Source organism: Peromyscus leucopus, chromosome 3, assembly GCF_004664715.2.
Source record: "Peromyscus leucopus breed LL Stock chromosome 3, UCI_PerLeu_2.1, whole genome shotgun sequence".
Classification (NCBI taxonomy): Eukaryota; Metazoa; Chordata; class Mammalia; order Rodentia; family Cricetidae; genus Peromyscus; species Peromyscus leucopus.
In genome coordinates this window covers 17,251,351-17,277,271 of record NC_051065.1, presented here as the reverse complement: position 1 = coordinate 17,277,271, position 25,921 = coordinate 17,251,351, and the positions used below count along the sequence as shown (strand labels likewise).

Sequence of the window (25,921 nt, the reverse complement as noted above, 5' to 3'; positions counted from 1 at the left end):
GGAAACAGTTCTCCACCATGTGTGAGTCAACTAGCTGTGGATGAATCAGATCAACAGACTCACCCTTCACTTACTCCAGCTTGTATTTTACCAGCATGCTTCTCTCTCAAGCGTTTAGAATGGGTTATCAGGAGGCCTAGAAGCAGCTGATTCTTTTAGGACCTTCACCTACTCCCTTGTGCTGTGCAGGGTTAAGGTTCAGTGTAAGTGATGCAAGGTTCAGTGACGTGAAGACTTTTCTTTTCTCAAGTCTTTGTGAAAGAAAAAAAGCGAAGTCTTTTAAAAGAAGTGTTGGTCTAAGGCTTTGACAACATGTGTCATGAGTGTCTCTGTGTGTGTGTGTTGGGGGACATGCCATTAAGAAATAGATCTATGGTTAAAAAAAAAGAGTTCTAATGATTATAATACACCACAATTCCAAATGGGATATTTGTAAACACAATGCCACATTTCTGGGTATTCTTTCTTGTCTTTCACAACTACATTTGCCTGAGCTGAACAGGAAGCACTACGAAACAAAACTTTATGAATTGGTTTGTGACTGCCAACTCCAATGTTTAGCTGCTTGACATCTACAGTAAAACTCATGTACATTATTTAAATATTAAAATGCTATTTCACAGCTACTGAAAAATCTATCATTCTGATTTTGTATTGTCAATTATGTAGGTGAAATTAATGTTGAAATACATTTTGTGTAATACAAGCAGCTTAAGTCCACATTAATGAACATGTGGAAGTTTCTGGAGTAAACCCCTTGCTTTGGAGCAGTAATTTTGAAGGCAGGGGCTACCTGTGCTCTGTCATAAAGAGTAACACTTTATGCATTTTTTTTATTTTTTATTTTTATTGTTAAGAAGTTTCTATTCATTTTATATACCAACCACAGATCCCCCTTTCCTCTCTCCTTTTGCCCCCCAGCCTTCTCCCCGAACCTATCCCCATTCCCACCTCTTCCAAGGCAAGGTCTCCCATGGAGAGTCTCAGCAGAGCCTGGTACATTCAGTAGAGGCAGGTCCAAGCCCCTCCCTGCTGTACCAAGGCTGCTCAAGGTGTCTCACCACAGGCACTGGGCTCCAAAAAGCCAGCTCATGCATCAGGGATCGATCCCAATCCCACTGCCTGGGGCCCCCCTAACCAGTTCAAACAAAACAACTGTCTTGCCTATCCAGAGGGCCTAATCCCATGGGGGCTCCACAGCTATTGGTCCACAGTTCATGAATTTCCACTAGTTTGGCTGCCTTCTCTGTTCCTTTTCCCATCATGATCTCAATGTCCCTTGCTCATAGAATTCCTCCTCTCTCTCATTAATTGGACTCCTGGAGCTCAGTCTGGTGCTTGGTTGTGGATCTCTGCATCTGCTTCTATCAGTTACTGGATGAAGGCTCTATGATGACAGTTAAGGTAGTCACTAATCTGATTACTGGAGTAGGCCAGTTCAGGCACCCTCTCGACTATTGCTTATAGTCTAAGGTGAGGTCATCCTTGAGTAACATTGTATGAATTTTTTTAAAACATACTCTTAGTATGCAGCACAGGTTAGGCATGAACTCATATAATGCTCCTTCCTCAGATTTGGTGCTGGGAATATAGGTATGTACCTACCTAGATGGAGTCTGTGTCTCTCCTTTTCTTTCCCCATTGCCCTTTTCTGCTTCTCCTTCCTTCCCACATCTTGCCCCCCTCTCATCATCCTCTTATTCTGTTTCTGAAGTCTCACATCCCTTTTTGCCAACGTTTGCTATGATGTGAATCAGCCCTAGGGAAACTGGAGCTGCATATGGCTCCCCTTTCCCATTGTGTTTTCCACCCTTGTCCTGTGTGTGCTTCAAAGAGGCCTTCAAAGGTATGTCGAGTGCAGAAACTTGTCTTTTATCTGAGAAAGAGGAGAGTGGGTAAGGGGACTGAGGAGTGGGGATGGCATGGCTATCTGGGGTGACCTGACTCTTTCCACATTCTTTGTCATGATTTCACCGGCACTAATCCAAGTGTTACTGTTCTGACAACAAAACCCCTGGGGGGCCTGCTCATCAGTACTCTGTGTGATGAGGAACAGGAAGGAGGGCATATTGTCATGTAGCTGAGAATTAAACGTGATTATTTCTTCATCAAGCACTTGCTTAATTACAGCTTTTAAGAACCCCATGAGAAGAGTTGGTGAAAATTCCTTGGTTATAAATCTGAGAGTGAAGGGTCCCAGGTGGTCATTTCTGTTTCAGGGTCTCTGAGCTAATCCCAGATTTTAGAGTGTGTATTTTTTTCCCTGCCATGCCATGCTGGCCATGGAAGTGGGACTGTGTCAATACATCTGGGAAAGGCCTTTATAGACCAGGACTGTAAGTGGGGCCAAAATCCAGGTCTGATATGGGACTCTGCTAGGGAAGCAAGTGAGACAAGCTCAACATTTTATGTTTCTAAAATGATTATTGATGAGTCATCGATGAGTGTACTCATATTAATATTTCCCAATTCTTATGACTAGTTCATGAAATACAAGTATTTAATATACTGTTTAAGAAGTATTTAATATACTGTTTAAGAAGTACCATCTAAAGAAACTATTAATCTCCTCATTTCATGAATGGCAGAATTGAGGCTCAGTGCAGTTGAGACTTTTATTGGTTCTCAGTGAGATACAGAGTCATAATGAGAGTTTTTAAACTTTTTGAAGTTCCATGATTAAATAAATACATTTTGGTTTTAGTGAAATGAGAAGTATAGAAGCAAAGACATTAAAAAACACTTTTCTGGAGAATTACATAAATATATGTGCAAGCATTTGTAAGTTTCAGAGGTGTGTAGACACTTGTGCATGCATTTATGAATACTGTCAACATTTAGTCTATGTGATCATGTTGGAGGGATAGGTTTCCAGTGTTTGCTATTCCTTGCTGGAGGTATCCTTAGTTTCTCTAAGTCAGCTCCTACTCTTGGTTTCAATTCATGCAAGTTTTAGTTTCTGAACCCATCCATAGGAAGAATCTATTCATTTGGCCTCAGGTATATAAATACCTGGAATACACTGATACCAGTTCGATCTCCTTTGCTTCCTTGACCTTGAATCAGTATGGAGAGGCTGAAGACGTTGTTTACAGCTTTGCAAGTAAACCTTCTTTTAAGCAGAGCAATGAAGTTTTGCTTAAACTACAATCTACAAAGGGTATGACTTGAATTACAAGTATAAAAAAGTATTCTGGAGAAATCCTGCGTTACCTATAACATTAAAGAGTCATTGTAACACTTAATGATTAGTGAGCCTTATGGGGCATTTTCAATACTTTTTGCTTGTGAAATCTTGGGGCATTTCCGGTCTTGTATTTGCAACACTTTCTGAGTTATGGCTGGAGAGTTTTTCTCCTCTTCTATAGAGGTTACAACCGTTGAAATAGACTACTAGATACAGTTTCAGTTTCTTACTGAGTGTGAAACCTGTTCTGCTTATGAATATTGTTTTGGATTTTGCTTTCAAGTTTCTGCTGCAAGCGGCCTTGGCTCCAGTGTAATCTGGCACTCAGCCCCTTCTTTCAGGTGAGAGGCCATTATGCCCAGTGTAGATTGATCATTCATTCACCCAGAGACCTTGAAATGTCTCCTTCACTTTGTAAGCAGTAGGAATGAACAGACTAGGAGTGGGATAAAAGGGAAGCCAAACACTCTAAATAATTTGCTGAAGAGCTTTCTTTACTCCATGCCTTGACCCCAGAGAAGCTGTTGTCAGACCTACATGTTGGCAACAACATGACAGACAATAAACGTTGTTTCTGCCATGACTTTGTCAGTCTTAGCTTTAAACTCTCACAGAGAAGATTTGTCGCCTCCACCAGAGCTTCTGAGTCAGTCCTAGGGCAGGCAGCTTCCATGTGACATGGACTGAAGGCCTGAAGTGAAGGTGGATTTCCTTTTATCAAGGTTGGCTGAAGGAAAGTAGCCACCAGGAGGTTCTGGAAGTCTGGGAATGGGCGACACTACGCTGGCAGCACTGGCCCTTGGAGTTCAGCCAGGGCAGATACTGAAGATGAGGCTCACTCCAGCTGCAGATGCCAGGGCTCAAGATTCATAATCCTGAGCTCGACAGCTGCCAAACTAGCCCCCTGAGTGTCCAAATGAGCTGGCTCTTCTGAAGGAGATGACAGGAAGGAACCGGAGGGATTGTCATGGCATCCTTCCAAATGCAGCATTAAAGGGACGTAAGAGAACACTGCAATTTTTTTTGCTTTAACTTTAGAGAATACAAAGAGTCACACAATAATCTCAGTTTAATATATCATTGTGATGGACAGGAGTTGTGAGCTTGACTTTTTATACTACTGTTACTCTTTTGATTTTTACAGCAACTGTTCATTCTGGTAATCGATAGACATTTATGAAGTGCCCTTCACACATCAAGTAATGAGAATGTAGAGATGGAAAAGGTGCAGCCATCTGTTTGAATGATGGGTTCTCAATGCCTTTGAATAGCATAGTTAGGAGGGGCTAAAAACATTGTGGCTCACCAATCTCACCTTCTCTTCCCCCTCTCAGTAGTGACAAATTATAAAGAATAATAAAGATGTTATTACTTTAGGATTGGTGAAACACATTGTCTTACACTTGAATGATAATGCTTACTCTGAGGGTTTAAAACTATGCCCCTGATTGATTTTAATAGAAATACACAGTTTTGGCACTGTACAGTTATACAAGTAACCCCAAATAAATTAATAACACAAATGAATACTATTTTTTAGTTATTGTAACATATATGTCTTGCTACTGATAATATGCTGGTGAGAAAGCAAATTTGTATGTTATCTGTTTGTGTATATGTGGAGGATTTCTTAGTAGAAAATTGAGTGTTTTAGTCAACTTTCTGTTACTATACTGAAATATCCAAATTAATCACCAATGTACAAATAGAAAAGGTCTATTGTGGCTCATACTTTGGGTGGTTTCAGCTTATAATCATTAGGCCCCATTATAGTTTAGACTTTGGCTTGCCAGTGCATGATGGCAGAGATGCTGACTACCTCACGTCAGGAGAGAGAAGGGTGGGAGGGGGAAGAAGGATGCAAAGGCTCCCACAGTATTTAAGGCAATGTTTTCAATGTTCTAAAACCGTCTGATAGACTCCACCTCTTAAATATTTCCACTATTCTCAATTAAGATTTTCTGGGAACCTTGACTTGAATGTACAGGCCTGCTGGGGGAAGAGTGAAGTTCCAAATCTTCACAAGCTAAGCCTCCTATTTGCACTCTGAAGAACACTAGTTTTCATTTATGAATACTAAATGTTAGAAACTTCTGGCATACTTTGCTAGGAAACAGCCCCCATGCTACATGAGAAAGTGGATGTTTTATATTGACCTTAATTCTCCCTAAGAACCTGGAAATGAGAGTTTCTGAAATAAAGATAGACAGGCAGGTGATATCACAGAAGGAGGGCAGGGGTCCCTTGTGCATGAGCGCCAGGCAAGCTTCTTAGTGTTTCTGTTCTCTCAGTGAGTCTGGGAACCTCGTATGGATGAGGGATGCAGAGGAGCTGTTCAGGTGGAGGAAGCCACACTAACAGGCATGTGGACTCCGCCCATTGTTAGTCACTCCGAATTCTCAATTCTCGAACGCTTTACAGCCTGTCAGTTCCCCACAACTCATCTGGGAGAAAGCTGACTTGGAGTAATGTGGGACTGGGTATTGTTCACACTTATTTTGCTAGTGTTAATATCCACATATTTACTTATAGAACTATTAGTGTATTGGCTACAAGGCACACTCCCATGCTTCACAAAGGCTTTTGTGTAATGGATGCTACATGCACTAAAGCACCTTTCCAAAACGTGAAAACCTGTGACTCCTAAAGCACATTTGGCTCCAGCATATCAGATAAGTGGTGGTTTGCCTTTGGGTTACTCTAGAAATTTTTACTATGGTTTGGCAATTAGGGAAGTTTGGAGTTCACACCTGTATCCCCAGCATGTCATACCCGCACCTTGCTCCATGCTCCATGCCGTTTGTTTCCTAGTGCTGCTATAGCAAACTGGGGAGTGTGGGGGTTCTTGAACAACAAAAATTGATTGCTTAAAATTTTGGAGACAAAACTTCCTTCCAAGGGCTACGAGGGTCGGCTTGTTGAAGGCTTTTCTCCTCAGCTTCTCAGTGGCCATTGTCTCTTCCTTCACATTATCTTTCATCAGTGAGATACATCTGGCTTCAAATTTCCTCTTCCTTTAAAGATATATGTTCCAGTAGATTTGCACGCATTTTAATGACATCATCTTAATTACATTCACAAATACATTTGTACTGTGTTGTACCGAAGGTCAGAATGTTAGCAGATGAATTTCAGTAGTCTCTTTTTTTTATATTAGTAACTGAAGGTATGGAACATCTCTTTCCCTCCAAATTTATTAGGGGTTTAATATTCAAGAAACTTGCAAGTTATTTATTATATTTACATTAAAAATATTACCCTTATTTCTAAGGATGACTCAGAGATGTTCAATAACATCCTCAAGGCCACACAGTAATACATAACTTGGGTCTCAATCTTGGGCTTTTGTTCAGGGAACTGGGAGATGGTAAACATAAGGAGATTATTTCCTGGACATATCTTAAGATGATAGGTAAAACTTAACTTCTTCCATGTGTTGTTCAGATTATAAGTGTAGGCTCATGAATGTTGCACGGTGTATGCTTCAGACAGGTAGGTATTGAATCTCTCTGGTGGTTTAGATGATCATCAGCTGTGGAGATGATTCGAGTCCTGTATCTATCTCCTTTCTGAACAGTGACAAAGGCAATATGGTCTATGAAAGTCTCCAAAAGCATGTTAACTTTTCATATGAGGTAGAGATTCACCTGACTCCACCAGCTACTCACTCACTTGCCTTTTCCTAATTTAAGTGAGTGGCTCAAATGAGAAACATTACATACTGTAAAAGTATTTATTGCCTTATTTCTTAAACATTTTGTGGTCAGTTTAACTCATATGACCCACACATCTTCTGTCTTGTACAGAAACAGCTACATCCTTAATGCCATTTCTTCTGTTTAAAAAGTGTGTGTATATGTGTTAGTATTTATGTAACTAGCAGGCACACAGGCAGATGAACAAACAGGTCAATAGAGGTTTGGCAGTTTAGAGAAACATTCTAGCTAAAATGACCCTCTTAAGCAATTTCTAAGTAACTGGGCTAAAAATATTTCCCATGGGGGCTGCTTATGAGTGAGTCAAAAAGTCTGCATTTCTGGCCAGATGTGTGTCCAGGTGGGAGGTGGGATAAACATAAGAGCAGTTCTGCAGAACTCCCCCTGGTCTGTGGGATTCTGCGTCATCATCATCAATTACTGTTTATTGAGTGATAGATCATGGGGCCTGTGGCATTCTTTGCTGCTCCAAATGGCAATATTTTATTTCCTGCCATGAGAATCCTGGAGAGTCGCTACATTTCACAGCTAAATGGTGGATATTTGAACAGTTGGTTAAAGGGGATCGTTCATATCTTGTTTATAAAAATGCTTTTCAGTGTTTTTCTTTGGAATTGAGAGAAATCTTCTAAAAGTATGTAACACCTACCCAGTGGGTGGCAACCCACTGTCCCCTGCCACTTCTTACTTCCCCCATTCTCCTCTCTTCCAGAGGACGGGGAATGCATATGTCACACTAAAATCATCTTTCTCTCTTGAGAGTACAGTATTGATGTAACTGCTGACGTTCATATTACTTTTTACCAGAATGTTCTAAGGGGTGTTGGGTAAGAGCTGATCCACTTCTGGCATGGTAAGGTCCATCTGTAATTCTAGCACTTGGGAGGCTGAAGCAGGAGTACCCTGAGATTAAGGCCATGTTGGATCTTATAGCAAGTCCAATGCCAGCCTTGACCATTCAGAATGATCCCATTTCAACAAGCAAGCAAGCAAGCAAGCAAGCAAGCAAGCAAACAAACAAACAAACAAACAAACAAGACCCAACCCATATTGGGAATCACTGTTGGGAAATACTCATTGTCAAAATTTTCATCTTCCTCATTTAGCAGTTGACAGAACTGTAGAGTCCGTCATTTTAATGACACCAGCAAACTTACTTATGAGACGTAGATGTTATCACATCAGCCCTCTAGGACATGGGAAATAGAATAAAGCACACATTTCTCATTTGGATGACTCCTGATTTATTTGTTACTCTGCATTCCTGTTTCCCTCTATAGCTTCCCTAGCCCACTTACTTATTCAAGTACATGCTTGCTACTCTTGCCACAGGAGATCATTACAGAATTATGTATTAGTCATATGTTCCACCACCATTGTTCCTTTAAATTTATTCTTTATTTCCTCTGTAACACCATTTTCTGTTGTCCAAGTTATGTTTCAGTCATGAGCATCACTATGTTGTTGCTCAAATTCTCCCAGAAGCCCCCTCTTCACATTACTAGAAAGCTCTCCTTTTTTGTCTCTCTTTCATTGCCTATCCCTCAGGTGACCTATTTTAACTCTTTCCTCTCCGTTCCCCACTCCTCATGCTTTCGATATTTAATCTTTGCCTATTAGTAGCTGTATATCTCCTGTCACTGGCTGACACTGTCCCCACTTTGGCTTCAAGACATTCAAGTTATCACCCAGGAAGCCAGAAAATCCAGAGCACTTGCTGAGTTGTCCACTGTGAAGTAACAGTGAGCATTGAGGACCTCCTCCCCAATATATTTGCTAATTATGAATAAAATAGTTTTCTATGAAATATCACTTGAGATTCTTTTGATATCACCCAGGACTCAGAGATATTTTGATCTTGCAGAGATTTCCAAGTTGATCAATAAGAGTAATTTTTGCCTTTGAGGAAAACGCTTGCCCGAGGGAGAAGTTACTTTACCAATTCATTCTTACCCTTGTACACTTGCTCATTTGCCAAGAGGAAGTAGAGTTTTTGTTGGTGGTGTTGTTGGTGTTGTGTTTTTAGGTTATGGAGGAGAGGAAATGAATAATTCTCATGCCACTCATCTCAGCTCAAATAAAAATTTAAAATTCTTTGTAAAGAAAAAAAGAATAAAAATAGAGAGACTACAATGTCCAGGGTTTAGAAGGTTACTTGAAAGAAAAAGGGTTGAATGTTTTCCTTTACGATTTCAGGGTGGTCTGCATAGAGACTTGGTTATTTTTTGTCCTTTCAGGTTAATTTTGATACAATTAATCATTTAATAAGCAGAAGTGTATGCATTATGATATGATAAAGAGGTATTGGTTGATTAAATCATTCAAGTCACAAATATTTGCTGATGCCTATGTATGTGCAGGAATAATGAGGCACCAGAGGTCCAATAGGAAAGAAGCTGCATGCACTGCTTACTTTCACTGACCTTACTATTGTGCACAGTGGCAGGTCAGCAATGAGCTGTGTGGGAGCCCAGCAATGATGTTCCAGGGGAAGGACAGGTGCTGTGGGCAACAGAGCTACCTAAGCTGTATTTAAGGGTCATCTATAAATTGGAGACTGAAGGATAAATACAATTAAGTGGCCAGAATAAAGAAAAAGGAGCTGTAAAAAGAAGGATAGATATATGTGAAGTACAAGAACGTGGCATTTGTGAAGGTCAATGTCACTAAGGCACAGAGATCGACATGTGACATTTATCATGAGGAGCCTACCCTCTGTACTGGTGAGCAAGAAGCAAAAGAAGTCACTCTTCCACTCCAGCCCTCACCTGTGTTATTTGGTACTTCATTCTGGGTATGGAATGGTCAGGCGTCTGCACAAAGATCAGAAGGATACTTGGCTCGGTTCTCTTTAATGAGAACATGTAGTGTTGAAACATTGAGTCTCTGCCGTGTTGGTGTTTGTGATTCTGTTTGTAGGAATGGTAGAGTGGGGTCACAGAGGGGAAGACAGGAACAACGTTTAATTTCCTTATACACGGGACATTATATGGGGACAGTTCTTGGCAATTCTCTGAGATAATATAAAGCACACACTGAGGAGAGGGCTGACATGCAGAGATGATGGCTGACATCTGAAGAAGTGTCAGAGGGCGCTGGGCTGCCTGACACTATGTTTTGATAGAAAAAATTTGGAAAATTTTTTCATTGTTTAGTGCTCTTAAGTGGCTTTTGCTTTTCACATGTGGAATGTCTATCAAATAGGCAGATAAAAGGGCGGTGGTGGCGCACGCCTTTAATCCCAGCACTCGGGAGGCAGAGCCAGGCAGATCTCTGTGAGTTCGAGGCCAGCCTGGGCTACCAAGTGAGCTCCAGGAAAAGGCGCAAAGCTACCCAGAGAAACCCTGTCTCGAAACTCCCCCCCCCCCAAAAAAAAAGGGAGGTAGCAAGCACAGTATTTAGGAGCTGAATTTAGTAGTTTGGCTGTGATACTTGGAGTAACTGAAGTATGCTCTAATCTAGATTATGATGCTTTGTGCATAATAGGTGTGTAAAATATTATTGGATTAAAGATGGATTTTTAACACATTAATAAAGACTATGATCAATACAGAATTAAAAGAAATATATAGACTACTTTTTTCATCATATGTATGTATTACAGTATTCTCCCCACTTACTGGGTTGGGTATGTAGTGTTGGATGTTATATTGAAGAAATGTACCTCTAATTACGAGAAACAAGAATACCAATCTTCACTGTCAGCAATGCAGTTACAGTGTCTTATATTTTCTAAGGTATATTTATACCTTATTCCTACCTCATACAGCTTGCAAAGATGAAAGAAGGAATGTGGATAGCATAAACTGAGAAATGTGTGGAGTCTGCATTTACCTTCTAGCTCAGCAGCGTTCTCTGATACAAGGAGGATTACTGGAAATGCACACATTCATGATCCAGCCTAACTACTGGAGGACACTGGGACAAGTTCTCTAAGCTGTTGTGTTTCCTTCTTCAGGTCTCCCATGCCCTGTCTTTTTTTTTTTAGTTCCAAGAGTAAAGATAACATCATTGGCATGGGCTTTTGAGGAAGCTATGATGAATAGTGAGATTTACAGACAGAAATTAGTACTAGTACAGAATATGTATTTACTATTTGCCTTCTCCATCACTTCTAATGCATAAATCTTATTATTTCTTTTCACCTACATAAATTTTATTTTTCTTGGTAGGGGCAAATAGAATTTTCTTTTGTTTGATCTATCAAAGAAGACTTTCGTAAATTAATAATGCAAAGGAAGTTAACTGTTAAATTTAAATTTACTCAATATCCATGCTTTTAAAAATATTGAAGCAAATGAATTCCAGCTATTAATTAAAGTAGCTGCTTCTTGTGTAAAGAGCTCTCATGAGCTGATTAAGCAACACACTGTATTCACTTGTTCAATTTCAGAAGACCTTTGCCTTGCCTGATTCAGTAACATTTCCCACAACCTTTCTCAACATTACAAATGCTGTTTTGTTTTCTTCAATGACCCATCTAAACTATAAATACACCTAAACTAGGGGATTCTGAAGATGGGAAAAAATAGACATAGACACACACACACACACACACACACACACACACATTTACAAGCACACATGCACATGTACACACATACCCCAAACCCCACATGTATAATTTGGAACAAGAACACACCATTTTAAAAATTAAATTGTCAATTTTGGTCAAAAGTTTTCTCCAGTCCTGCCCAGCCCCACAGTCCTTCAGCTGCTTATAAAATAATCACTCAGAGGTTTAATATTATTTACATATGGCCTATGGCAGGCCTCTTGCTAGTTAGCTCTTATATCTTCAATTAACCCATTTCTATTAATCTATGTTGCCACATGTTCCGTGGCTTTACTGGTCTGCTGGCATCTCCTCAGACTCCTCCTTTCTCTTTCCTGTCTCTCTCCTTGATTTCCCACCTGCCTCTAAGCTGCTTTGCCATAGGCCAAAGCAGCTTATTTATTAACCAATGGGAACAGCATATATTCACAGTGTACATAAAGACATCCCCCAGCAGTCCATAGTCTTGTCCTGATAATTTGAAGGTCAGGACTCTTTCTTATGCTTTCTTCCATTTTTTCCTTTATCTTCTCCTTATCTTTCCATATGTATGTGTGTTACTTGAAAGTCAGCATAGTCTGAAGGATGGTATTAGTGAGAAAAATAAAACACAAGAGGAAAAGAAAACATAATGGTTTTCACTATTTGTTACCATGGAAGAATATTTACATGTATGTAGATATTGACACATACACTCACGTATGGAAACACAGGTGTGCATATTTGTGCGTATGTGTATATTGGAGGTCATGTACTTGCTGGTAGATTAAGCACAGGTTGATAATGTCTGAGGATCCCCAGCGGCATAGTGAGAAGCTACTGTAACAAGTGAGTCAGTGAGAAGCTGTTGTAACAAGTGAGTCAGTGAGAAGTTGCTGTAACAAGTGAGTCAGTGTTGCTCTGTTACTTCATGCTCATGCTCAGCAGGATGTGGAGATGATGTGCAACAAAGATATTCTTCATGGGACAGAGAGAAGGGGTGTATAGACCTCACCTTGACCATGATGTTAGGAGAGCATGGGATCATCTTTAAAGCTCACCCGGATGAGCCACTCAGGCATTCTATTATGTTCATCTGTCCTCTTCTGCCAGTAGCTAGACAATCTAAAAGAAAGGATTTTTGCAAGTCACTGTCTGACTTTTCCAGGCAATTCAACAATTTCTTTTTAAGAAAAACAAAAAACAAAAAACATTTGTTTTCCTTCAAAGAGTTTCTGTTCTGTGACTCAGATGACATGGTTTTTGGACTGCTCCCTGCAGGAGGAAAAGCCAGACGGAAGGCAGCTTTTTCTCAGCTCTGGCAATTATAACAGTCATAAAACCCCAGGTAAACGGGAGCTCTTTAAACATTTGCAGATATAAATCCAACACAGTAGGAAAGTGACCCAAAGGAAGTGCTTATTGATCCATTTCCCCCCCAAAGCTGTCAGTGACGAATGAACATCGTCTCATTTAATAGGAGCGGTTCCAAGCACCTTGCGGGGGCTTGCCCTGCCGTTCTGTGAATGGTTGTGCGACCACACATGAGAAGCTTGACCTTTTCAGGCACCATGCTCCTCATCTGTTAATGGGCACAACAGCCTTAGCTTGGAGCCTTCCTGTGGGACGCAGCTCAGGAGGAATGCATCGCCAGCTCATTTGTACTATCACCCTCTTTCTTGCCAGGTTTTATCACTTTTATTTTCTCCTCGGTCGGGCCTTGTCCACCACTGCCAGTTCCTTTCTGTCCCAGAGTACAAGGAGCAGAAAGGGAAGTTTTAATGTTGTGGTATTTTACACGTAGTTGAGTAAGACAGTCATGAGCAGTTCTGACTTTGCTGAAGCCACACCTTTTCTGGGGCTCCCCAATGCAGCCAAAGCCTATGGTAGAGGCCTAACTTGGTCAGATGGAACGTTTCCTTGTTTTCAGATTCAGTCTATCAATAAGTCCTTCCATGGGTGATTCTAGTGTAGAACATGTGAGACATAGTTCTGGGAACTCCAATGCAAGCCTGAATTGTATGGTGGGTGCTTTGTGTTTAAGAATTCTAGAGAGTCAGTTGGGTGGTGGTGGCACACACCTTTAATTCCAGCACTTTGGAGGCAGAGCCAGGTGAGTCTCTGTGTGTTCGAGGCCAGCCTGGTCTACAGAGCAAGATCCAGGACAGGCACCAAAACTACACAGAGAAACCCTGTCTCGAAAAAACAAAACCAAAACCAAGAAAGAATTCTGGAGAGTCAACTCCAGGGCAGGCTCCATGTTCAGGAGTACTTGGCCAACACAAATCAGACTCAAGATCCTTTTGTGCATTTTTGATTTTATGTTTTTAAGAGAGATAAAGATGATGTTGGATAGGTGGGTGGAGGAAAGATCTGACAGGACTTAGGGGAGGGGAAAGAATATGATCAAAATATGTTACATAAAATTCTTAATAAATAAGAACACCCAAGAAGAAAAAGTAAAATAAACTGAAAGCATTTTCAACAAACAAACAAAAAAGATATTAGAAGGTATTGATTTTCTCTTTGTTGTTTATTGTCATGTTTTCAACAAAATTTCTCTAAATTGATAATCTACAAGAGATTTAAAATGCTGGCACACGCCTTTGATTCCAGCACTCAGGAGGCAGAGGCAGAGGCAGGCAAATCTCTGTAAGTTCGAGGCCAGCCTGGTCTATAAAGCGAGTTCCAGGACAGCTAGGGCTGTTACAAAGAGAAACTCTATGTTGAAAAACAACAAAAGAAACTTTAAAAAGTACAAGCATTCTTATTTTGTATCACAAAATAAAGCTTACCTAAAAATTAGAAAAAATAAAAATAACCTGGAAAATCAAGGAAATAAGGCTTTCTTTCATTTCAGCCATTGCAGGTCTTCATCTACTAGGACTGGATGTGAACTCACTGTGGATTGGTGGAAGTATTAAGGCAACTCCACGTAGTTAAAAGGGAGGTTTATTTGGGGGCTTTACTTACTACAAGCAAAGGGATAGGCTACATGATCTGGGAGAGGTGAAGTGCAGTCCAGAGTGTTCTCTGTGAACTCTGCTTGGTCTGCCATCCAACCTCCAGGATTACCAGGAACCAAGAGAGCTGGCACATCCGGATCTCGGGTCTTAAGGGCTCCCCTCTTGGCCCTGCCTCAGGGCAGGTCACAGGTAGGTGTGAAAGTTACCGGAAGCCTCCGTGGGGGTAGTACTTCCAGGTCAAAGCTGGAACAGCTACCTGCTACAGTTGTGGATTTTTGTAGGAAAGTGTACAGAACCTCTTGTATTTGATTTTTCTGTTTTCTGGAACAATTGAGGATATTTTACTTCCCAGGCCCCTTGTCTGGTGGACTAGTTGGTTGTTCACTGCATAGGATGTTTTTAGGGAAAGATACTGAAAATTTGAGAGAACAATGTCTAGCTTTCTCTTTTTTCCTCCATGGCACACTTAAAAAAAATCACAGTTTGAAATGATTGCATCATAAGATAGAGTGGGATGGGAAGCCTAATGATCTTCACTGTGTTTCATGTGAGTGAGAACCAAATTTCTGAATGGCCATACATTTGAGATATAGCAAGCTTTCTTTCTGAAAGTCATTGCCTAGTCTAGCATCTTCTGCTCGAGTGGAATGTTAAGAAAAGAATGAAAAGAAAAACTGGGCTGTGGTGCTGTATGCCTTTAATCCCAGCACTTGGGAGGCTGAGGCAGGCCTGGTCTACAAAGCAAGTTCCAGAACAGCCAGGACTGTTACATAGAGAAATCCTGTCTCAAACAACAACAACAACAACAACATTAAAAACAACAATAACAAAAAACAAAAACAAACAAGCATAATTTGCTTTTGTTATTAAGGGGCAGCATGTTTTAAAATTTAGATCTGGAATTGATTACTAGCATTCAGGATAGAGAGCACCATCACTTGTTTGGAAGAGAGCAAAACATGTAATGGAAGAAAGGCAGTTATCATTTTTGGGCAACAGGCAGACATCAAGTGGAGTACATGACATCAGTGTGAATTTGTATGAATATAGCTCTATTATTTGCTTCCTCCTGCTGGATTAGCTCTTCAGGGCTGTGTAGGATCATAGCAAACACTTCCATTGCATGGCCTATGAATCAGTTCATATAACTCAATATGACAATTAATTATTCTCAACATTGCTAAATTTCCCACAGGGAAATATCTAATTTGTTTTATGTAGTTAATATTATTTTATTGAGTATGCATTATTGATTTTATAGAGTAGACAATTCTTTGAGAGATATGCTTGTGAATTTGTATCAGCTGCAACATTATTCTTTTTAAAGGACATGGGGTGCTAGTGAGATTCTCAAAATTTAAGTCCTCATCTTGAGATTGATAATTTTAATCCATTGCCATTTAGATTAATTTCTTCCTAGGTTATAGAAAACTAGTTTTCTATGAGAAGTCTGAATTGTTACCTCAGGCCTGACTTCCTTAGCCTGATGTCTTCCACAGTGCCAAAGCTGGATCTGTTGCAGCTTTCTTCCTTAAAGTCCAGACCCCACATGAATCCCATAACTCTGTTGAAGGTGGTGGCTATACCAGGCTCTGTGTATAGAGGTTTCCAGGCCCTGTAGAGCCCAAGGCAAGAATTACAATGTGCATAGACATTGTCATTGGCAGGAGATAAACCAGGACCTTAATTCCAATTCTGGCATGTATTAGTTACATAATTTAGGCAAATCAACATTTGTTTGCGTTTCCTCATCTACAAAATAAATATGCTAGAATGGTAGCTGTAAGAACCATAAACAATGATGCTATTCATTATTGATGATAACAGACACTTGATGTGATTGATGAATACATGGATGTAGCTATCAATACTGGCAAACTCTATCCTAGGACCCCCTTTGACTGCACTAAATCTGATTCAGTGTCCATCCAGAGTTGCAGTCGTCCAGAGGGGTGGCAGAGGGCCTATTGCTGCCTCTCCCACATGCTGTCTTACAATAGACACAGCCAGAACTCTCTAACATTGTACCCTGTTGCTGTTCAGACAGCTGCTACCACCTGCAATTTGAAGCCAGGATCCTCCCAACCATGCCTTCCCTATTTGAAAATTCTTAAATGTTTTTCTCTCAGAATAGTATGAAGACTGTTGGGGAGTCTAATAAATATCACTACACACTTGCTTTTTAATGATAGCCAAATACAGTTTGGTTTGTACAAGCATTTCAAAACCCATGTTCCCACAAATAGTAATGATTTGATATATTTTAAGTCTTTAGAAGAAAATCAAAGTAGGATCCTAAGCACTGCATATACTTGAGGGAGTGTCAATTAATTATCTTTTTTTTTGCAGTTCAAAAATTTCTCAACTGTTTTGTACACTGATTTGTAGTAAGTGACACCATGAGTAAGGAAGTGATGAGAGCAGGCAAGTAACTGATATTTCATGATCAGACAAACAACCGGAATGCCTGGGTTAAATATAGACTGATTTCCTGCATCTAATTTTGGAACCTCACCAGTTTTCCTCAGTCTGTGTTCTTCACATTCCTTCCTATGGCCCTGAATGTCTCTCCTTCTCAACTACCTATGTGTTTTTGGAGACCTATGAGCTTTTGACCAGAATGTCAAATGTGGAAGAAAGTGATGTTTGGGAGCTGTTAAGGACATAGAAAAGCTATTTACATTCTCATGAATCCTTATAGCATGGGTGTGGTAATCCCAGTAAATCTCAGCCAGTATCCTCTTACAGCCTGGGTCTTCCTGGAGAGGCTAAACTCTTGGAAGAAGCATCCTTAAGAAGGACTTGCAGTGTTCCATTTGCAAGGAGCCACTTCAGAGCCAAACATATTCCCCTGCTATCCCCTCACACAGATAATTTGACAATTCCATTTGGAAATCACAGTATAGTATGTCTTTCTCCTCTTTGTATAGATGAAGTACTGATGTTCTAGAGACAAAGCCAAAGTGGTTCAGCAAAGGCAAGGAAGACATAAGAAGAAGTGTTGTTTTCCTTGTGTGATGTGAACAATCCCAGCTTTTAATTTCTCTTCTTTGTCTAATACGGTTCTGAACTACTGTGGTTATAGCTCATCAGGATTTTCTCCACAGTAATTTCCCAAATGAGACTACACAGAAATTTTCTACTAATTGAAATCCAGCAAAATCAGACCGAAAAACCACACCTCTCTCATTTGTGAATAGAGAAACTACTTCCGCTGAGTAGGAAAAAGGCAAGGTTATTTTGAGTGGCAGCTTCTTCCTCTATAAAGGTTTCAGTTGGGGTCATTTTCAGAAGGAAAGGACCACCCACAGGTATCAGCCTTGGCTTTTGTTTTCTTGAATGTGTTCTGGGCCAGCATGCCTCCAGGATGCACACTGCTGGACAACAGGCAGGAGGAAGCTTAGAGAAGCTTGGGTAGTCCAGAGCTACCTCCAGTATCTGATCTTCAGCAGAATTACTGCTATCTCAGCTACAATCATTTACCCTTTTATTTAAGAGTAACACAAATTCTCATTAAAAGGTGACAGCAAATGTGACTTTGGCATAGAGAGGACATGGCAGGTCCATTCACTCAAAGTGGGCATCTGTACCAGGACTTCATGTTTTATAATTCTATCAGGGATTTGTTCTTTTGAATGTGAATTCTATATAGCCTCCTCAATGGACATATTATGTAGCTCTGGCTGGGAGAGGAAAGAGGCTTATTGAATGAGTTGACAGAGGTATGTTCTTCAAATAGCTCATTCATCTAGCATCCCACCTGAGATTGGCTGACATTTTCCCTGTTTAAGAAACCTAGCTACTGTGACTTAAAACAGCAAAGGAATGATACCCACAACATGATCTGCTTCCTAGTGTGCTGTGAGAATTAACCAGATTGTCTTGGGCTCCCTGTTAATGACCAACTTTCTTTCTAACTGATGATTTGGTGAGAACACTCTCATTAGGAAGAGCCTTCCCTCTGTAGATTAGTTTTTCTGCTTTTGTCTTTGTCTTGTAGCTGATAGAATTCACAAGAGTGTCACTTTCCCTCAGCTCCCGGAGCACAGTCATCAGATCAGAGAGGGCTGTGGAGGACAGGAGCAGTTTCATTTGTTGGGAACAGATAGTAGAGAAGGGAAGTAAGCAAAGACTACTCTTGTGCAGACCCCACCTTTTTTTCCCTCTGAAGAGAGAGCATTGGGACCTGGAGCTGGTCAGCTCCAGCGGCACAGTGTGTGTCCTCCGCAGTCCCTGGCTGCCTGCCAATGACAGATCTGTGGAGCAGGCAGGAGTACCCATGCAATCTAGGGTTTCAAGCTGGACATTTTTCAGGAGACTGTGGTGGGATTTACAGGATTTGGGATTGCAGAATTGCTTTTGTTTTTCTAACAGCTTGTATCAAACAAGTAAACAACATGTATAGACACAGGGTTTGTTTTAACATGAAACCCAGAGATGAGGAGAAGGGCTTGAACCATATTGAATCTTCTTTGTTTTAAAACTCGTTGTATCTCAGAAATGCTTAATTTGCATGTGAAAAGTATGCTTCTTCTTGGGATGGGCTTTTCTCTCTTAGTTGTTCTTTCAAGGAACAGTTTTCTATTATGATCAAAGATTTACTACATAAGATTTTATTTAACTAGAGAATATAAAGAGAGATCCTAGGAAAATTACATGTACCTGCCTAAAATTTTAACTCCTGCCTTGAAGCTGAGACATCTGCTTTGCACTTCAGGTAGACTGTGGAAGGGGAGGAAAACTTTCTGAAAGAGAGCTTATTAGTTTTCTGTTGCTGAGGTAACATATAAAGAACTCAGTAGTTTAGAAGAGCCCATTCATTATCTCAATGGCTCTGAAGTTCTGAACTGAAGCATGATGTGATGATCTTTCATTCAGGCTTTTACCAGTTTGGAATCCACATGCCAGCTCTCATCTGAGGTTCAGGATCTTCTTTAAAATTCACTAGTTGCTGGAAGAATTTAGTTAGTTTTAATTTTTCAGTTTTTGTTTTTATTTTTCTTTCATATAATACATGCCAACTGAAGATTAATGATGTGTTTCACTGTTTGATTAAAAAAATTTTCTCTGACACACTCACCCCTTCCTCCTGTCTTATCCTTCTCCCCAAAAGTCCCTTCCTTACTGTCTTTCTGTTTTGTTCTTGGTTTTGCTCTGTGACCCACTGGGTCTAACAACTGTCACTCATGAAGTTTTGGGCGTGGAGCTACTGGAGCATCACTGACTCACCAGTGGCTACAACACTGAAGAAAATGACTTCTCCTCTGACTACATGTAACCCACCTTGGTGAGGCTCCACAAGCCCTTCCTTCTCTATGACTGACGATTTCTAGATTCAGTCTTGCACAGGTCTTTTGCAGGAAATGAGTACCACAACCTTGCCTTGCCTGTAAGACAGCATTCCACTGCCCATGTCCCCAGCCTCTGACTCTTAAATTGTTATTTCCCCTCTTCCACAATGTTCCTTGAGTCTGAGGGGGTCATCTGAGTGTCCCATGTAATGCTGAACACTCAAGGAATATGATAACATTTTAAAAGTATATACAGTGAATAATGATCTTAATCAGCTTAAATATTTCCATCTCTGTAAGAAGTCACAATATTTTAACTAACAGCAATTGTATACATTTCTGAGATATATTTCACCACATTTATGTAATGTGCATATTCCAGAGAGATCCTTTCATGTTCAGGCTTATTTCCCCAGTACACACAATACAATATGAAATCCATCTAGACACCAATTCATGTATTATTTGATAAAGAAATATGCTGTATATGTGCAATATGTTTTATTAAGCTGTATAAAGAATATACCCTATAATTTTCAGCAGAATGGGTAGAATTTGACAGCATTGTGTTGACTGATGTCAGATGCGGAAAGACAAGAGCAAGTTCTCTTTCACATGTAAAGAACAAAAGTCAATGGGAGTAGTATTACAGTTATTATTAGAGTCTGCAGGTGAGGAATATTGGGAGGTTGGAGAAAGTTGTCTTAGTTTGCTTTTTATTGCTGCGATGAAACATTGACCAAAAATGACTTGGGGGAGGAAAAGATTCATTCCATTTAACAGGATAGAATTCATCAAAGAGGAATATAAAAACAGGAACGCAAGACAGGAACCTGGAGGCAGGAACTGAAGTATAGGCCATGTGAGAATACTTCTTACTGGCTTGCTCCCATGGCTTGGTCACCCTGCTTTCTTATATAATTCAGGACTACCTGTCCAGTGGTGACACCTCCCAGAGTGGGCTGGGCCCTCCCACATCAATCTCTAATGCAGATTATACCCATAGAATCGTCTACAGGCCAATATGTAAGAGATATGATCTCGGTGAAGTTCTTTCTACCCAGATGACTCTAGCTTATGCTACATAGACACACACTCACTCCTGAACAAAACAAACAAACAAACAAAAGCAAAACCTAACCTGCATAAAAGGCTAGCCAAACACAAGTAATAGAAACAAGCATTTCTAGTGGTGTGTAGAATAAAGGATGACTGTAGTTCAAAATAAATTGTCACACATCTACGTGTATGTACATGTGATTTTCTTCTGTAGTCAAAGGTCTCACCTTGTACCCCAAGCTAGCCTCAAACCAACAATTCTCTTTCCTCTGCCTACTGACTGCTGAGATTACAGCTGTTTGCATCCACACCCAGCAGGCTATTACATGTTTTATGAGTAACTAAAAGAGGGGATCTTGACACCATCAAACTCAAAATAAAGAAACTTTCATCTTTGTGAATTTACTTCTTTAACCTGATCCTTGTAGGTCTTTTCTCCTTGGCACATAGCTTCCTTTGTCTTCAATCCAGGATCAGAGTCTTAACTCTTCCTCATACAGATCTCACTGTTTTCCTCTCTGTCATAACCTCTCTAACTTCTTATGTCTTTTGCTTATAAAGTTCATTTGATCACCCTGGGCTCAAGGAAAAAAATCAGGATAATCTCCCTAGAAATAATTATGACATATGAAAGATCTCTTTTGCCAAGCTAGGGTAACATATTGATGAGTGGAGACACCAGGAGGCCCAAATTCTTTCTGAAACAAAAGGGAGGAAGAGAACCAGGCAGAAAACATGGTAAGAGCTAAGGTATGGGCACGGTGTACATGAGACAGTAAAGGAAGATGGGATTAAGTTTGTATCTGAGGAAGAACAATGGGGTGAGGGAAACTGGTTACGAGTCAGGATGGATATCTATGCTTGCCATCCATTGTTCATGCTGCCAGGAGAGGTCTGCATTATAGTACACTACTGTAGTTAGCTGTGAACAAAAGATGAGGTGATCTGTGTTCCAAACTCCTGCATAGAATGAGGATAATAATAATAAATTTAACTCATAGGGGTACTGTGAGGATTAAATTAGTAAGGCATATCTTGTATTATAGTTGGTGATCAATAAATATGATAATTTTAAAATCTACAGTCTTCCCCCCTATATCGAACAAAAAGACTTCGATTAATGTGTATCAGGATGAGAATAGCTTGATTCTAATTTCTTTCCTATTTCTCTACCAGCTACTTGTGTAATCTTCTTATTTTGTGTCACAGTTTTGTCATTTTTAAAATGAAAAATGATGTTAATTATGCTAAACGTGTCAAAAGCAAATTTGTGATTGTAGAGCTCTTTGAAATAATTACTTGTTAATTTTTTGAAATGTATCTGATGTTACAGAGAAAATAATCCTGATCTCTCTTAGTTCATTCTTGATCTGAGTCACAATTCTGAAGCCACATCCTTCTACATCCTATGATGACAGAAGCCCAGGAAATTCCTCTTGGCCCAGTGTTCAGACTCAGTTACAGGTAGATAAAACTTGTCACCATGAAGAGTATGTTACAGACTAACTTATCTCATGGAAGGATAGAGTAGATGGCTATTGTATGATTCTGTATTGATGTATTAAAAAGCCAAGCCCTTATCCCCAATGTAGTATGTCCTCTTTTCTCCTGTATCTTGGAGATATTTTCTTTCCCAACGTTAAGTAACATTAAGTAAATGTATGACTTTATTTATTTGTGTGTGTATATGAGCCTTCAGCAGACAATGTGAGGGAGTTAGTTCTCATCTTCTTCCAGATGGATCTGGGAGGCTGAACTCTGGTCATCAGCCTGGTGGGAAGCACCTTTCCTTGCAGTTCTATATCAGCAGCACAGATGTTAGGATCTAAAAGTGACTCCATAGACGACAAAGGGAACTTGTAGAAAACATGAAGTCTGGACTCAAGTTTGACTATAAGACTCATTAGCTGTAAGTTACACATGCCTTCTGGTTTTATTTGTGAACAGAGAAGGCCAGTCTAGCCTGAGCTTCTCTCTTTTGTTAAGACCCTGCATGGTGATATGAATTTTTATGCCAGATTTAGGAGGCTGAGGCAGGAGGATTTTGAGCTAAGACAAGCCCCTGCTACCTTGTGAGAACTTGTCTTTGAAGAAAAAAATATCCCATGAACCAGGCTGCTGGGCTTTTGATCTAGTTTGTAAAAATTGGACAGCCATTTTGGCAGGCAGCAGGTGTGCAGGGAGGCTCACTGTGAGGAAGCCGGCTGCAGAGAGGACTGCTGTGGGGTTTCTGAAAGTGACAGTGGAAATGTGCCTGGATGAGGCCAGAGAGGGCATGGGGGAGGAGGCGAGTCAACAGAGCAGATGGTCTCATGGAGAGGTGAACATAAATGATGTCATGCAGGGCCTTGCCAGCCTCCCTAGCCCTACTGACAGTCTCTGATTACAGGGAGCATCTATTCAGACATTTGGTTCGTACAATAAAGTTAGCAGCCTGTTCCCTAGGCTGATTGAACTCTCTTGGTGAGAGCGTCATTTATACATGAGGCTAATACTAATTTATTTGTCTAACACAGGGGGTAAAGTCATACTGCTTTTTGAGATCCATTTAGTAATGAGGTAGAGCTATGCTTATCCTGGTACATAGAGGAGCTGTTTTGCCTCTAAAAAGATAAAGAATTCCCTTGAAAATTATACATATCAGGGAAACTGAAATGAGGGGTGACCAAATATATTCTTTAGCCTAGTTCTGACACTGAGCAGAGGTGGGAATCTGGACATGTTGTAACCCTTTGGTATCACTCCTTATTGGTGATATGGAGATAATGATTTCTGCCCAAGAGTCTATGAAGCTATGTAAAGTGCCTTGTCCAATGCTTCACTCACCTAAATGTGAACTGCTATTCTCCCAGTTCTGATATGATAATGGCAAGATTTGAAAGAGTCGATAAAGAGCCAGTGAATGAATACAGGAAATAAAAGGTACAGTGACATTCAAATTACACTAACAAATGGTGCTCCATATAAAATAAATTATACTCTATTTGTTGAGTGAGGTGGCAGCTTTTACACAAAGAGATTCATATAAAACACCTCCAACGTTAAACATTTCATTCTACCCAAATGAGGAGGAAGGTGTAATTGCTACTTTGTCATCTCATATCAGAGAGACCACTCAAGACTGCCCCATCTGAAACTGTAGTCTATGCTTATCTTTCCCTTATTTCCATCTTAGCACTCTTTGCCTAAAATTCCTCCACCCAGACATCTGTAAAACAAGGTGCATTGTCTGATTTCATCTTTTTCTCATTGCTATAATCTTTATACAGGTAGTACCATGCACAGCACATAGTAGGTACACAAAAGAAGATGAGTTAATTGCTCTTGGGGATGCCTTGGTTGTGGTAATGACTTTGTTAGTATGATTAAGCCCCTGTCATTCAACATTACTTGAATCTTAAGATTTCCAGCACCTGGTGAAAAAACAAGAGTAGCAATTTTTCCCCCATGTAGCTCCTCCTAGGTATCAATACATATGGTTGGATATTATTACAGAGTCTTGGAAACACTTTGTGTATGAGCTTTTGTGTTCTTGGATATAGTCAGTATAATGGCTTCCCAAATGCAGGTGCTTTTATTCCCAGCAGCTACCGAGGTGTCTAAGTTAGGAGCAACACTAGTAATTCTGCCTTGTGCTCCATAAAAAATTAATAGCCATAAAAGTCAAATCGGCTTACTCACTAGCAAATGAACTTTACAACCCGCTTTAGCTTACAGACTCTTCGTAACCAACACGTTAAAAAATACCAACCAGGGAAAGATATTTTCCTGCTTTATAGGCTTTAAAAAAACCATTTAATTCAATCTGGTACCCAGGCTGAATGTAAAATAGCTAAAGCAGTATTGATGGGATAACACATAATATAATTAAATCTATGTATCAATCCATCAAGTGCAAGATAAAAATCAATCACACAGGAGCAGACACCTCCAGGCAGGACAGGAGACTGGCGTTTGCTGCAGCCCTGTTCCACGCTGTGCCGTTACACATCAGCCTCTTACTGGAGCTCTTTTCTCACCTGCCACACGATTATCTTTTGGTATTTTCTGGAGTCCTACTTTGTACAGTGCTGTGAATGCAAGTGTCCAAGTATCAACTGAGGTTGGCTGCCTCTGAAAGAATCATGGTCAGAGATCTACTGGGGGGTTGACTCACTTGCAGATTCCTTGGTCTCTGTTCTATTTTGATTTTGATTATGCTGATGGAAGTTCTCAAAATCATGCTTAAAAAAATTGTCATTTGCAGTCCAGAATGAGAATCGGGACCCACCACTTATCAAAACCCATGACTTTAGGAAAGGTGATGGATCTCTCATTCTAGTTCCAGCTTAGAGATGACAAAATATCCTTCCATTCTCATTTAACCCTGCTTTGCAGGCAAGTGTAGGAATAACTGAGGTAATGCTCATGTTATATTTGGAGTCCGGTGAACATGGCGCCCTTGCTGTGGCCAGCAGCTAATTCTTATTGAGTACTTACTCTCCAAGGGCAGTGTCAGTACCTTATATGTGCATTTCCTCCTTTAAAATCTCATTAGTTCACTCACACTGATTTTACACAGTTAAAAGCACAGAGGTACAGAGAATAGTTGTGAAGTGGTTAAATAAAGTCAAGATTCCAGGTTTATGTAATTTCAGATACCATACACATAAAATTTCACTATCACTGATTTTTCAACTGGAGCTTACCTATTGTTTTTTAAAAAATATTTCTTTTATTTTTTGAGATAATAATATAATCTCTCTATCTCTTCTTTTATTTTAATCCTTGCATATACCTGATTGACACCTGCCCAACTTTTTGTTCTTAATTTTTTTGGGGAAGGCAGGGTCTCATGTAGCACAGGCCGGCCTCAGACTTGGTATATAGTTGAGGCTGGCCTTGAACTCCTTCCTGCTCTTCCTGTGTTTATCTCCCAAGTACAGGGATTATAGGCATATGCCACCATATTCAATTTTAATCTAACACTGATGTCTGGGTAATCTGTTCCTCTTTTGTGGATCCTGTAGTTCACCAGTTAACATATACAAAAGTAAAAACCCACCCCATGTAATTTAAAATGTGCAGATAGTCTATTATTCCTCCTCCTCATCACCCCAGATCAACATTAAGTGATGCTTAGGAAGATTTAGAATAGATTTTGATTACAAGTTGTGCATCCATAAAGA

At 40.1% G+C, this 25,921-nt stretch overlaps 1 protein-coding gene and 1 long non-coding RNA gene across 3 annotated transcripts in view; both read left to right on the top strand.

Moving 5' to 3' along the window:
• Nxph1 (neurexophilin 1) overlaps positions 1-25,921 on the top strand; it is a 294,908-nt gene that overhangs the window by 77,714 nt on the left and 191,273 nt on the right. The window lies entirely within an intron of this gene.
• LOC114693474 lies at positions 1,448-11,561 on the top strand. The gene is made up of 2 exons (XR_003734558.2): positions 1,448-10,122; positions 10,286-11,561. It is a non-coding gene; the product is annotated as an uncharacterized LOC114693474 (long non-coding RNA).